The sequence below is a fragment of the Canis lupus genome, chromosome 37, assembly GCF_048164855.1.
Source record: "Canis lupus baileyi chromosome 37, mCanLup2.hap1, whole genome shotgun sequence".
Classification (NCBI taxonomy): Eukaryota; Metazoa; Chordata; class Mammalia; order Carnivora; family Canidae; genus Canis; species Canis lupus.
In genome coordinates this window covers 35,045-44,991 of record NC_132874.1, presented here as the reverse complement: position 1 = coordinate 44,991, position 9,947 = coordinate 35,045, and positions in this window count along the sequence as shown.

Sequence of the window (9,947 nt, the reverse complement as noted above, 5' to 3'; positions counted from 1 at the left end):
CAAGTGCACATGGAACTTTCTCCAGAATAGACCACATACTGGGTCACAAATCGGGTCTGAACTGATACCAAAAGATTGGGATTGTCCCCTGCATATTTTCAGACCATAATGCCTTGAAATTAGAACTAAATCACAACAAGAAGTTTGGAAGGACCTCAAACACGTGGAGGTTAAGGACCATCCTGCTAAAAGATGAAAGGGTCAATCAGGAAATTAAGGAAGAATTAAAAAGTTTCATGGAAACTAATGAGAATGAAGATGAAATCATTCAAAATCTTTGGGATGCAGCAAAAGGAGTCCTAAGGGGGAAATACATCGCAATACAAGCATCCATTCAAAAACTGGAAAGAACTCAAATACAAAAGCTAACCTTACGCCTAAAGGAGCTAGAGAAAAAACAGCAGGTGGACCCTACGCCCAGCACAAGAAGAGAAAAAACTGGAAAGCCACAAACTACCAAAACTGGAACAGGAAGAAATAGAAAACCTGAACAGGCCAATAACTAGGGAGGAAATTGAAGCAGTTATCAAAAACTTCCCAAGACACAAGACTCCAGGGCCAGATGGCTTCCCAGGGGAATTCTATCAAACGTTTAAAGAAGAAATCATACCTATTCCACTAAAGCTGTTTTGAAAGATAGAAAGAGATGGAATACTTCCAAATTCATCCTATGAGGCCAGCATCACCTTAATTCCAAAACTAGACAAAGGCCCCACCAAAAAGGAGAATTACAGACCAATATCCCTGATGAACATGGATGCAAAAATTCTCAACAAGATACTAGCCAATAGGATCCAACAGCACATTAAGAAAATTATTCACCATGACCAAGTAGGATTTATCCCCGGGACACAAGCCTGGTTCAACACTCGTAAAACAATAATGTGATTCATCATATCAGCAAGAGAAAAACCAAGAACCATATGATCCTCTCATTAGATGCAGAGAAAGCATTTGACAAAATACAGCATCCATTCCTGATCAAAACTCTTCAGAGCCTAGGGATAGAGGGAACATTCCTCAACATCTTAAAAGCCATCTACGAAAAGCCCACAGCAAATATCATTCTCAATGGGGAAGCACTGGGAGCCTTTCCCCTAAGATCAGGAACAATACAGGGATGTCCACTCTCACCACTGCTATTCAGCATAGTATTGGAAGTCCTAGCCTCAGCAATCAGGCAACAAAAAGACATTAAAGGCATTCAAATTGGCAAAGAAGAAGTCAAACTCTCCCTCTTCGCCGATGACATGATACTCTACATAGTAAACACAAAAGCCTCCACCCCAAGATTGCTAGAACTCATACAGCAATTTGGTAGCGTGGCAGGATACAAAATCAATGCTCAGAAATTAATGGCATTTGTATACACTAACAATGAGACTGAAGAAAGAGAAATTAAGGAGTCAATCCCATTTACAATTGCACTCAAAAGCCTAAGATACCTAGGAATAAACCTAACCAAAGAGGTAAAGGATCTATACCCTAAGAACTATAGAACTCTTCTGAAAGAAATTGAGGAAGACACAAACAGATGGAAAAATATTCCATGCTCATGGATTGGCAGAATTAATATTGTGAAAGTGTCGATGTTACCCAGGGCAATTTACACGTTTAATGCAATCCCTATCAAAATACCATGGACTTTCTTCAGAGAGTTAGAACAAATTATTTTAAGATTTGTGTGGAATCAGAAAAGACCCCGAATAGCCAGGGGAATTTTAAAAAAGAAAACCATATCTGGGGACATCACAATGCCAGATTTCAGGTTGTACTACAAAGCTGTGGTCATCAAGACAGTGTGGTACTGGCACAAAAACAGACTCATAGATCAGTGGAACAGAATAGAGAACCCAGAAGTGGACCCTCAACTTTATGGTCAACTAATATTCGATAAAGGAGGAAAGACTATCCATTGGAAGAAAGACAGTCTCTTCAATAAATGGTGCTGGGAAAATTGGACATCCACATGCAGATGAATGAAACTGGACCACTCTCTTTCACCATACACAAAGTTAAACTCAAAATAGATGAAAGATCTAAATGTGAGACAAGATGCCATAAAAATCCTAGAGGAAAACACAGGCAACACCCTTTTTGAACTTGGCCACAGTAACTTCTTGCAAGATACATCCACGAAGTAAAAGAAACAAAAGCAAAAATGAACTATTGGGACTTCATCAAGATAAGAAGCTTTTGCACAGCAAAGGATACAGTCAACAAAACTAAAAGACAACCTACAGAATGGGAGAAGATATTTGCAAATGACGTATCCGATAAAGGGCTAGTTTCCAAGATCTATAAAGAACTTCTTAAACTGAACACCAAAGAAACAAACAATCCAATCATGAAATGGGCAAAAGACATGAAAAGAAATCTCACAGAGGAAGACATAGACATGGCGAACATGCACATGAGAAAATGCTCTGCATCACTTGCCATCAGGGAAATACAAATCAAAACCACAATGAGATACTGCCTCACACCACTGAGAATGGGGAAAATTAATAAGGCAGGAAACCACAAATGTTGGAGAGGATGTGGACAAAAGGGAACCCTCTTGCGCTGTTGGTGGGAATATGAACTGGTGCAGCCACTCTGGAAAACTGTGTGGAGGTTCCTCAAAGAATTAAAAATAGACCTGCCCTATGACCCAGAAATTGCACTGTTGGGGATTTATCCCAAAGATTCAGATGCAGTGAAACGCCGGGACACCTGCTCCCCCATGTTTCTAGCAGCAATGTCCACAATAGCCAAACTGTGGAAGGAGCCTCGGTGTCCATCGAAAGATGAATGGATAAAGAAGATGTGGTTTATGTATACAATGGAATATTCCTCAGCCATTGGAAACGACAAATACCCACCATTTGCTTCAATGTGGATGGAACTGGAGGGTATTATGCTGAGTGAAGTAAGTCAATCGGAGAAGGACAAACAGTGTATGTTCTCATTCATTTGGGGAATATAAATAATAGTGAAAGGGAATATAAGGGAAGGGAGAAGAAATGTGTCAGAAATATCAGAAAGGGAGACAGAATATAAAGACTCCTAACTCTGGGAAATGAACTAGGGGTAGTGGAAGGGGAGGAGGGCGGGGGGTGTGGTGAGTGGGTGACGGGCACTGAGGGGGACACTTGACGGGATGAGCACTGGGTGTTATTCTGTATGTTGGTAAATTGAACACCAATAAATATTAATTTATTTTAAAAAATGCCTTTATGTGACATGGTGGTGAATAACTGCACTCAAGTTACTCTTGTTTGTCTCGCTTAACTAGGACGCATTTCCATGGCACCTATACCCCTGTGGAGAGAATTTCTACTACCATATGAAAGAGCCTTGTTGAATGCTGCAGTGCCAGAATGCTTGTTGCTCAAGTACAGCACATTTGCATTGCACCTCCTCAACTATACATGTACTAGGCTCTAACCCCCATAGGTGAGAGGCTAGTTGAAATCTGAATTCAATGAATGCTTCTTTCTGAGACTTAAACTCAGGGACTTTTCCAGGGCCTATCCACCTACTCTGGGAAGGGCTTTTATATTCCTCATGTTTAGAGGCTTGTCTGAAGCTACCTGTAAGGAACACTTGTTTATCAACCTCATTTGGCCACATAGCACTCAAGCCTCCACAGGTATTTTTGATATACGTTCTAATGGTGGTTGGGAGGGGGTAGTGGAAAGTTTCTCTCCAGGAAACCTGGTTGCTCACAGTTCACCCTGTAGAATTTCTTTTTTTTTTTATTAAAGATTTTTTATTTATTTATTCATGATAGTCACAGAGAGAGAGAGAGAGAGAGAGGCAGAGACACAGGCAGAGGGAGAAGCAGGCTCCATGCACCGGGGCCCGATGTGGGACTCGATCCCGGGTCTCCAGGATCGCGCCCTGGGCCAAAGGCAGGCGCCAAACCGCTGCGCCACCCAGGGATCCCCACCCTGTAGAATTTCCACGGGCCCTCCATTCCTGAGGAGATTGCTTCAACATGATGTTGGTGGGAGGCTGTTAGAAAGCTACCGAGCCGGGATGTTTGCATTCTTCCCAGAGTTCAGTTTAGGGCCTTTCCATGGCACCTGCTTACCTATTAGGGAGCTAGCTCCTAACTCCTATAGGTGAGAGTCTAGTTAAAACCTGCATTCAAGGAATGCTTCTTTCTGAGGGTCGAGGATACGACCTTTCCATTGTGCCCTCACACTACTACTACTGTGGACATAGTTTCTAACTCCTTTATGTTAGAGTCTGTCTGCAAAGAATGCTTGTTTCTCAGGGTTAAGTGGGTCAAATTGCCCTGAAGGCTCCACAGGTGCTTTGATCTAGGTTCTAATGGTGCTGGGGAAGAGGGTAGTGGAAATCTACTTTCCAGGAATGCTCATTGCTCACAGTTCACTACCTAGCTTCTCCATGGGCTCTCCAGTCCTGTGGAGATAGCTTCTACCTGCCACACGTGAGAGGCTAGTGGAGACCTGCAGGCAGGAAATGCTTATTTCTCAGAGTTCGGTACAGTGCCTTTCCAAGACATCTCCTCACCTAGAGTGGAGCTAGCTTTTAACACCCTTCAGTGGGAAATTATTTGAATGCTGCCTTCAACGAATGTTTCTTTCTGAGTCTTGAGCATAGTGCCTTTCCATCGTGCCTCCACAACTACTGTGGACATAGGTTCTCAATGCCTTCTGTTAGAGATGTGCGAGAATCTGACTGCAAGTAACGATGTTTTCTCACATTCAGTTGACGTAATTCCCTCTTATCCTGCACAAGCTCTTTTGATATTGATTTTAATGCCAGTATGTGAAAGTGTACAGGAAATCTGCATTCAAAGACTCTAGTTGCTCACTTCACTACAAGGCATTTCCATGGCACCTTACTGCTGTCGGGATAGCATACCCTTCCTCGGGGGAGAGGCTACTGGGAGACTGCAGGGTAGGAAGGCTTGTGCCAGAGTTCAGTAGAATGAGTGTCCAGGTCACAATCTCACCTACAGTGGAGCTAGTTGTAACTCTCATATGTGACAGTCTAATTAAAACCTGCTTTCAGGAATGCATCTTTCTGACTCTTTAGTTCAGGGCCTTTCCTTTTGGCCTCCACACCTACTGTGTACATTTCTTGTAACTGCCTTATTTTAGAGGCTTGTCAGAAGCTGCCTGTCAGTAATGCTTCTTTACCAGTGTTCAGTAGGCTTCATTTACTTCCCAATTCAACAGGTTTTTTTTTGGATATATTTTCTGTTGAGAATGTAGTGGATAGCTATTCTCCAGGAATGCTTTTGGTTCACAGTTTAATCCATAGCATTTCTGTGACCTCTCCAAAGGAGATGAGAGTCTAGCTGAGAGTTCCGTTGAAGGAATTCTTTTCACTGAGAGTGAAGCACAGTGTCTTTCCTGTGATTCTCCACACCTAGTGTGCAGAATGGCTCTAACTACATTATGTCAGAAGCTTGTCAGAGGAAGCCTTAAATGAAAGCTTTTTTTCTCATTGTTCAATAAGCCACATTTCCCTCAAGCTGCCAGAAACTCTTTTGATGTAAATTTTAATGCTGGTAGGTCAGAGGGTATGGACATCTGCGCTCAAGAAAAGTGGGTTGCTCACAGCTACCTACAGAGCATTTCCATGGACCCTTCACTACTGTGTGGATAGTTTCTAACTCTCTTATGTGAGAGGCTAGTTGAAAGCTGCAGGGGAGAAATGCTGGCTACTTAGATTTCAGTACAGCACGTTTCCCTGGCATCTCGTTACCTGCAGTGGAGTTAGGTTTGAACTCCATTGACAAGAACCTTACTGAAAGCCACGTTCTGAAGAATGTTGTTTTCAATGCTGTTTTCTGAGAGTTGGTCCCAGGGCCTTTCAACAGGCCTCACACCGACTGTGGACTAGGATCCAACTTCCTTATGAGAGATGATTTTCAGAAGCTGCCTACGGTTAATGCTTGTTTCTCAGAGTTCAGTAGACTGCATTTCCCTGAATCTCCACAGCTTATTTTGATATAGGTTCTAATGCTGTCAGGTGAGAAGGTAGGGCATAGCAGCACTGAAGGTTTTCTGATTGATCGCAGTTCAATCCAGAGCATTCCCATGGCCTCTCCACTCCTGTGTCCAAAGCTTCTACCTCCCTTATATGAGAGAGTAGTCAAAAGTTCTGTTCAAGGAATGTTTCTTTCTGAACGCTGAGCACAGGGCCTTTCCATGGACCGCCACACATACTAGAACATAGCTTCCAGCTCCTTTATGTTAGACACTTTTAAGAAGCTGCCTTCTAGAAACACTTGTTTCTCAGAATTCAGTATAGTGCATGTTGATAAGAGGCTCCACACGTACTTTTGATATACATTCTTTTGCCGCTAGATAGAATCGTAGTGGAGAGCTGCACTCAATGAATGATTGTTTCCCAGAGTTAAATATACACTACTTCCATGGCCCCTCCACTCCTGTGGAGATTGCTTCTACATCCCATTGATCAGAGGCTAGTGGAACGCTGCTATGAAGGAATGCTTGCTTCTCAGATTTCAGTTCAGCTCCTTTCCATGGCACTTCCTCACCGACTTTGGAGCTAGGCTCTAACTCACCATAAGTGAAACACTATTTGAAATTTGCATTCAAGGGATGTTTCTTTCTGAGTGTTCAGGACGGTGCATTTCCATTGGGTCTCCACATCTACTGTTGTTATAGATTCTTGCTCTGTCATGTTGGGAGGTTTCTCAGATGCTGCCTCTAGAGAACGCTTGTTTTTCAGTGTTAGGCATAGCGCATTTCCCTCAAGACTCCACACTTACTTTTGTTATATGTTCTAATGCCTTTATGTGAGACTGTAGTCAATAGCTGCACTCATGGAACCACTGTTTGTCACAGTTCACTATTAGTATTTCCACAGAACTCGAATGATATGTGGAGATAGCTTCCAGCTCCCTTATGTGAGAGGTAGGTGAAAGGTGCAGTGTAGGAATGACAGTTTTGCAAAGTTAAGTACAACTCATTTCTATGGCACCTCATCACCTACTGTTGACTTAGTCCTAGCTCCCATATTTAAGAGGCTTATTGAGAGCTGCAGTGCAGGAATGCTGTTTCTTCTGTGTTAATTCCAGTGAATCTCCATGCCACCTCTTTCCCTATAGTTGAGCTAGGTATAAATCCCATATGGGGAGGCCAGTTTAAACGTTCATTTTAGGAATGCTTGTCTCTGAGAGTTGAGCAGAGTTCGTTTCCTTTGGGCCCCCACCGGTACTGTTGACCTAGGTTATAATGCCCTTATGTGAGAGGCTTGTCCGAAGCTTCCTTTTAGGAATGCTTGTTTTTCAGTGTTATGTATCTCGCATTTCCGTCATGCCTCTACACTACTTTGGATCTATGTTCCAACGGCTTTATGTAGCAGGTAGTAGAAATGTGCACTCATGGAACACTGGTTGCTTAGAGTTTACTACAGAGCATTTCCATGGTTCTCCATTCCTGTATAGATAGCTTCTACCTTCCTTATTTGAGAGTATAGTAGAAAGCTGCAGTGCAGGAATTCTTTTTTTCTAAGATTTTATTTATTTATTCATATGAGAGAGAGAGAGAGGCAGAGACACAGGCAGAGGGAGAAGCAGGCTCCATGCAGGGAGCCCGACGTGAGACTCGATCCCGGGTCTCCAGGATCACGCCCTGGGCTGAAGGCGGCGCTAAACTGCTGAGACACCTGGACTGCCCGCAGGAATTCTTTTTCTTTTTTTAAAAGATTCTTTATTTTAAATTTTTATTTATTTATGATAGTCACACAGAGAGAGAGGCAGAGACACAGGCAGAGGGAGAAGCAGGCTCCATGCACCAGGAGCCCGACGTGGGATTCGATCCCGGGTCTCCAGGATCGCGCCCTGGGCCAAAGGCAGGCGCTAAACTGCTGCGCCACCCAGGGATCCCCAGGAATTCTTTTTTAAGAGTTAAGTACAGCGCATTTCCATGGCACCTCCTCACTTATAGTTGAGCTCAGTTCTAACCTATGTATGTTAGAGGCTAGTTGAAATTTGAATTCAAGGAATCCTTGTTTCTCAGTGTTAAGCGCAGTGCATTTCCATTGTGTCCTCTCATGTGCCTTTCAGGTAGGTTCTTAACCTGTATGTGAGACAATAGTGGAAATCGCACACAAGGAAGTATTGATTCTAAGAGATAAAAAGAAGCCTTCCATTGCACCTCCTGTTGAGATTGTTTCTGTCTTATGTAACAGGCTAGAAGAAAGGTGCATTCAGAGAAGGCTTCTTTTTCAGAGTATCTACAGCTTATTTCTAGTGTTCCTCAGCTTACATAGACTGTTGACATAGAGTTAATCTCCGTTTTCTTACAGGCAAGTTCTAAGCTGCATTCAAGGAATGCTTGTTTCATGGAATTATGTACAATCATTTCCATTGAGCCCCCACACCTACTGTTGGCATAGGTTCTAACTCCCTTGTGTTAGAGGCTTGTCAGATGCTGCCTTCAAGGATGCTTGTTTCTCAGATTTAGGTATATCACATTTCCCCTGAGCCTCCACAATAACTTGATATATTTTCTACCTCCCTTATATTAGACACTAGCTGAAAGCTTTAGTCAAGGACTTTTTGAGTTAGAGGAAGTAGAGGCATTTCCACTGTACCTTTCCCCCAATTCCTAACCCCCTAACCCTAAACCTACAATTACACCTACCCCAGCACCTACACATATGTCTAACCATACCCCTAACCCTAATCCTAACCGTGCAACTACACCTAGCCCAACATTTCCTCCCACCTGTTTGACTACCCCCAACCTCTTCCACTAAATCTATTCCTATGTATCCACCTAACCTTGCTCCTTCTGCTACCCTACTCCTACCACTACTCCTGCCACTAAGGCTATCCTTACCTCTAACCCTACCACTATTCCTACCCCTAACCTTACACTTACACCTTGCACAACTACTACCACATCTATAATGCTACTCAATCCCTACCGCACCCATAAACCTACCCCAACAATGTCTCTAACCCCACCCATACCTATACCCATACCCCTTCTCCTACATCTACAAGGAACCCTAGCCTTATCGCTACACTTTAGCCTATCACTCCCTTACCTCTACCATTAACCCTGCCCCTACCCCATCCCTATCTGCAACCCTACCCCACTCTCCACTGTACATCTATCCATACCTATACCTGTACCTTTACCCCTAATTATACCCCTAACCCTAGCCCTACCCCTACATCTTAACATTTACCTACTCCTACCCCTAATGCTAATCACTACCATACTCCTACCCCTACCATACCATACCACCTGCACTGATGACCATCACCTAACCCCTACTATTACCCCTAACTATACCCTACAACTACACCTACTCATATCCCTACTACAACCCCTACAACTAACCCTTACCCTATCCCTAACTCCTCTACTACTCCTACACAGAACCATAATTCTACACACCCCTTTGCAGCACCTAATACTACTCTTTCATCTAACCCTACCTCTTCCTCTAATCCAACTCCTATCACTAACCCCACACTTCCTCCAATTCCTACCTGTACCTCTATCCCTACCTCTCCCCTTACCCGTAACACTACTCCTAACTCTACCACTACCAATAGCCCTATGTGAACCCCTAACCTTACAATTACTGCTATACCTACACTAATCCTTCCCCTACTCCTACCATACAATTATCCCTTCCACTAACTCTACTGCTACACTTACCCCTAACCCCTACCCCACACCTACACAACTCGGCCTCATAACCCTAGCCTTAAGCTAATACTAAACCTAACCTTACACCTACCTGTTCTCTTACCCATAGCCTCCCCTACATATACCCCTTCCACCACCTCTACTCCTACCCCTAAACCTACTGCAATGACCTACCGTACCCCTACTCCTTTCCTGACTTCTACCCTTACCCTCAATCCTAATCCAACCACTACCCCTACAAATGACACTAAACTATCACTGCTTCTAATCCTATCCCAATTCTAC